Here is a 6,039-nt window from a genome sequence, read left to right on the forward strand (position 1 = left end):
AGTCCAATGACCCTTCTGATTCAGGGCAAATAAAACAAGTTGCCAAGAACCATGTCCTGATGGCTTTTGAAGATCTCCAAAGATGGAGACTCCAAGACTTTTCTGGACAACTTGTTTTCCAGCGCTCAGTCAGTGTCTTGATGTTCCAGACACAGCCTCCCGTGTTTCAGCCTGTAGTCATTGCCTCTGGTCCTGTCATTGGGCATCTCTGAGAAGAGTCTTCTTTGCACCTTCCCTTCAATTTTTTTATATAAAGAGTGTATCTGCTTTATGTAGCAAGGTTTTGGTAGTGAAGGGGGTCCCAGGGGTGGCTTCTGTGAGATGTCAGATGAAGACAATTCCACTGGCTCCAAGGTGGACCCGCTGCTGGTCAGAGCTGAGCTAAGCTGTGATGTTGGTACTGCTTCCCTGATATAATTTTAAGAAGAGGTAAAAAACTGCTGTGCAACAGCAGCTGGGAGAGAAGGGTGGAATAATTAGAGAAAATAGCTGTGCAGACACCAAGGTCAGTGAAGAAGGATGTGGTTCAGGAGCTGGCTCCCTGCCAAGTCTCCAAACCTTACCACAAGGAGTCCCCCCCCACCCCAAACCAAGTGAGAAGAGGGGAGAAAAAAACCAAAAGAACCGAAAACGAGAGAGAGACAAAGCAGTATATATAAAAATATATTTACACTTATATTACAGTTATGTACAGTTGAAATATATATACAATTTCACAAGGAAAAGGGAAAGGGGAAGGGAAGAACAAAAAAACCAAAATAATATATATATATATTATCCCGATCAATAGCCCAAGGTCTATCAACTAAAAGAATTAGCAAAGAAAATCTCTTACTACTCTCCTTGGGACAACGGAGAGTCCCGTTGGAGCGACTGCCGGCAGCCTCCGCCTCCCAAGGTCGACAAGGCCTTACCAGGCCTCACTCCCCAACCCGACAGACTCAACAGCAGGGAAACCTGCACCTCCAAAGCCGCCGGAAGGAAAGAGAGCGAAAGTCTTTCCTCCCTTCTTCTTATACCCCAGTTTACGTAAAAATCGTAGGGAATACCGGGTAAATCTGGGCACTTCCTTGGTTACAAGCTGGTCACCAAGGAAGGCCTAGGCCAAACTACCACATCTGGGCACTGGGGTAGAGATTTCCCTGCAACCCATGGAGCTACACAGTAGAGCAGGTATCCACCTCATGACAGAGCAGATGGATGTACCCTGAAGGAAGCTGTGACACCATGGAGATCTGGAACAGGTTCCTGGCAGGAAGTGTGGCCCTATGGAGAAAAGGCTTTGCTGGAGCAGGTTTGCTGGTAGGACCTGCGCAGGACCCACACTGGAACTCAGTCTGTTCTTGAAAGGTTGCACCCTGTGGAAAGGATCAGTGCTGGAGCAGTTTGTGAAGAACTGCAGCCTGTGGGAAGGTCTCGTGTTAGAGAAGTTTGTAAAGGAATGTTCCCATGCTAGAGTTGGGAAAGAGCATGAGGAGGAAGGAGCAGCAGAGGCAACAAACACGCTGCAACAACTTGTTCCCCTGTGCCACTCAGTGGGAGAAGGTAGAGAAGTCAGGAGTGAGGCTGAGATTAGGAAGAAGGGAGGGGTGGGAAGAATGTGGTTTTAGATTTGTCCTTATTTTATATTATCCTGCTCTGATTTTGATTAGAAATAAATTTAATTATTTTCCCGGAGTCTACTTTCCACATAATGGTAAGTCTAGGTGATCTCTCACTGTCCTTCTCTCAACCCATGAGCCCTTTGTCATATTTTCTCCCCCTGTCTAGTTGTGGAGGGCAGTGGTAGAGCATCTTGGTGGGCATATGGCAGCCAACCTGTCTTCAGTCCAGCACCAGGATTGGAGGTCTTGGAGGTTGTTGAACAATGTTGCCAGGGGCTTTAGCAGGGGGGACATCTGCCACGGTAGCAGCTGGTGATGCAGGAGAGGTCAAAGCCCCCGGAGTTGATGGGCACTCCGTCAGAGCTGAGGATGCTGCCAACGGCAGCGGAGGTGGAGGATCCCACCACGGTGTTCTGTGGGAAGGAGCTGAGGATGGGCCCGGGCAGGGTCACCACCACAGCAGAGGGCTGGATGGCAACAGTGGAGCTCTGGCACTGCCTGACACAGCACTCATTGCAGCTGTTGGCCAGCGGGGTGGGGCCGCAGGGACAGCTCTGTACAGGACATGTCTTGGGGCACAAAGGGCACCTGGAGAGAGAGCAGGGAGGAAGCAAAAAATGGGGATGTGTGAGGAGCAGCTTGTCACCACACCATGAGGGAGACAAGACACAAGACAGGCCAGGAGGTGGAGGCTGTGCAGAGATGTACGAGGGCTTGTTGCCCTCATTCTGCCAGGACCCAAAAGGATCCACCAACTCCTATGCAGCTACTGCTCAGCCCTCGAGTGCAGATGCCACCTGCACACGAGTCCCAACCTCTCTCCATTTCTGACCTTCTCCCTACTTCACTCTCCCATGACAAGCAATCCCAAGAGCCATCCTAGAAGAGAGCTGGAATCAATTGAGAGGTCCATGGAGGTGAGATCTCCTTTAGAGAAAGCAGAGAAGGAGAAGGGGCTTCAGACTTACCTGATTCCTGAGGAGAAGGAGGCAAGAGAAGTGGAGAAGCTGAGCAGGCATTTATTATGGACCTTTACTTCCCCAAGCTGCCAGAGGCATCCCTGGCAGACATGATCATTTTCTGAGAAACTCATCTTGATTGCAAAACATCCCATTTAATATGCAAAACATCCCATTTAATTCTATGGTTTGTGGCTTGGCTTCCTGAATGTCTGTGTTTCATTTCCTGCTTTGTTTCAGGCACATTTCCCTGTGAACGCTTTTGTTTGTTTGTTTGTTTTTTGTGACAAGATGAGAGGCCCAAGCTTTTCTGGAGCAAAACACATCAGTGTAGGCAGATGACTCAGAGGACTCATCTCACATGCTGGAAGAGTCTAATAAAAGCAAATTATGTCAGTCTGGATCACTCCTTTGGGGGTCTTTGGTGCTCCTGTTGGCAATAGTGGCTCCTGGATTTTGCTCTATCCTGCCTAAAAATGAACCCAGAAAAATTCTGCTCAACTGTTTCTCATACTTCTTTTCTTCTGCACCAGGGAGAAGTCTGTGAGGCCCCTGCCTTGTTCTCCTCAGAATGCTCTAGTCCTGCCACTATCATCTCCAGTTGTCTACTGAAGAGGCCACAGTTCACTGTGATTCTTTCACAGAATATTCTGAGTTGGAAGGGATCCACAAGGATCACAGAGTCCAACTCTTAGCCCTGCACAGCACATCACCAAGAGTCACACCATGTGCCTGCGAGTATCATCCAAACACTTATTGAACTCTGTCAGACTTGAGGCTGTGCCCAACCATCCTGTGGGGGAAGAATCTTTTTCTGATATCCAAACTAAACCTGCCTGACACAACTGCAAGCCATTCCCTGGGATCCTGTCCCTGGTCCCCACAGAGCAGAGCTCAGTCCCTGCCCCTCCTCTTGCCCCTCCCCGGGAAGTTGTGCCTGCAGTGAGGTCTCCCCTCAGTCTCCTCTCCTCCAGCTGAACACCCCAAGTACCCTCAGTGTCCTCACACAGCTTCCCCTCAAGGTCCTTCCCCATCTTGGTTGCCCTCCTTTGGACACTCTCTAATGGCTCAATCTCTCCCTTCCATTGTGTCCCCCCAAACTGCCCCAATATTGAGGTGAGGCTGGCCCAGGGCAGAGCAGAGCGGGACAATCCCCTCCCTGGCCCAGCCAGTGATTCTGGGCCTGATGCCCCCAGGACAGGGTTGGCCCTCCTGGCTGCCAGGGCACTGCTGACTCAGGGCCACCCACCAGGACCCCCAGGGCCCTTTCCCGGCACTGTTTTCCGGCATCTCATTCCCACTCTGTCCATAGGTCTGGGGTTACCACATCCCAGGGGAAGATCCTGGCACTTCCTCTTGTTGAACTTCCTATGCTTGGTGATTCCCAGCCCTCTGATCTGTTGAAATCTCTCTGCAGGGCCTCCCTGTCTTTGAGAGAGTCAACAACTTTTACTGTTTATTATTTGTCTGTTAATATACTGTCATCTGCAAGCTTGCTCAGTGTCCCTTCCAGTCCTGTGTCCAAACCATTGATGGAGATGTTGGAGAGCACAGGGCCCAAGATGGAACCCTGTGGAGCCCCACTAGTGACAGATGCCAGTCTGATGTCACCCCAGTCGCTGTCACCCTCTGTGCTCAACCCATGAGCCAATTCTCACCCAGCACAGGATGTGTTTATCCAGCTCTGAGCTGGACAGTTTGTCCAGAAGGATCCTGGGAGAGACAGTATTAAAAGCTTTACTGAAACCCAACAAGATTACATCAAAGGGCTTCCACTGATCAACAAGGTGGGTCACCTTGTAGAATGAAATCAGATTTGACAAACAGGACTTTCCTGTCAGGAAGCTGTGCTGTCTGTGACTTTCTGTGTCCTGTGTGCAGCTGGGATTGTGTGAATGTACATGGGTGCAAAAATTTGTGCATGATTCCATTCTGATGTGCACAAGTGTGTATGTATATGTGTCCCTCCTCATGAGGGATTGCTCTGCTCATGGCAGTGTCACTCTCCACTGCTCTGTCAATAAGCTCCACAGAGCAGCCAGAGTCAGGGGGAACTTCAGTGCAGCTGAACGAGAGAACAAACCTGGCAGAGAATTGTCCTCACCACAGGCACTGAAATGCAACCTTCTGTATCTTCAGTCCTCCTTTTCCTACTCCTCCAAAGCTCACAATCTGCTGCTGCTGATTCCAGGACCCAACAAGGATGTTTTCACACTGGTTTGGACCCTTAGATTAATTCAGTGTAAACAATATTGGGAATGCTAAGCATGGCTTGCAGTCCCCGCTCCCTGCTTCTTCAGACCAGGACATGGCTCTCCCCCAATCTAGGGACTTCAAAAGTGTGAGTTTTGTTCTGTGGACAGTGAGAAAGGCTGAGAAGTTCTGCCAGATTCATCCAGGCTATGCCTGAGTGAGTTTGCATTCGCTGCAGTGTCAGTGCTGTCTGGTGTGAGACGAGTCCCTGCCTCGTGTCCAAGCCAATGCCAAATGTACCAGTGCAGCCCATCAGCCTGGTGCTGTGTCAGGCAGAGGCTGAGACCTTGGAATCAACATGTCCTGAGCTAAAGGAACACGGCATAGGGAAAAGAAAGTGCTCAATAGATATTTGTGCTCACTTTTTATTGGGTCGTGGAGGGAAGAGGAAGATGGAGTAGAAGCCATGGTCCAACATGAAGGCTGTTCCTCAAATTCCAACTCCTGATATTCTGCAGAGCAGATTATGTCCAAAACCCTCACACCCACCCCCCCAGTGCAACTCCGGTCATAGCAAGAGGAACACTCTTCCTGAAGAGCTCATGGGGCTGCTAATGCTTCAGGGTCTCCCAATTTCCTGGGAATTTGTGGGGAGAGACACATCAAAACAAGGCTTGATGGTGTCTGGAAGCAGAGCAGCCAGGGATGTCTTCCTCAGCTCCAAGGGATGGTTCCCTAAAGATCTGCGCCTCCACAGTGCCCCAAAAGGCCATTCCTCTGTGAATAGGTAAGGGTCTGCTTATATGCTCAGCCCCTTCCACCACTGAGCAACACCTTTCTCCTTTGGCATTCAGGAGTATAACCAGAGGAAAGAACCACATGGAGGCCAGACTTGAATGCAGCAGAACTTTATTGAAAAAAAAGACAGAAACAAAGTTACTGCAAGCGGAGATCAGCGATGCAGGGAGTACCAAGGGCAGCAGAGAGTCTATGTTCCTTGGCTGTGGAGTAGTTCCTGCATGATGTTTGTCTACCTGTCCCAAAAAGGGGGGAGAAAACAGATGGTCCCCACCAATCTGGCCTTTGGGGAACATCGCAGCACCGATGCAAACAATGAAAAGGAATAGAAAGGCAAGTCCGGTCAGCTATCCTGAAAACAGCACCCAAAGCCTAGATCTTCTGCCTTACACCATGTTCTGAATTCTTCAAGATCTCTCATCAGGGCTTTCCCAGTATCTTTAGCAGGGGAGGCCCCTCCTGCCACCATAGCGCCTGGTGATGCA

General features: G+C 49.9%; 1 pseudogene; it reads right to left on the reverse strand.

The window, feature by feature from the left end:
• Positions 1–1,850: 1,850 nt before the first annotated feature.
• LOC113980435 lies at positions 1,851–6,023 on the reverse strand (annotated as a pseudogene).
• Positions 6,024–6,039: the final 16 nt, after the last annotated feature.

This window comes from Neopelma chrysocephalum, unplaced genomic scaffold, assembly GCF_003984885.1.
Source record: "Neopelma chrysocephalum unplaced genomic scaffold, ASM398488v2 Primary Assembly neopelma1_94170, whole genome shotgun sequence".
Taxonomy (NCBI): domain Eukaryota; kingdom Metazoa; phylum Chordata; class Aves; order Passeriformes; family Pipridae; genus Neopelma; species Neopelma chrysocephalum.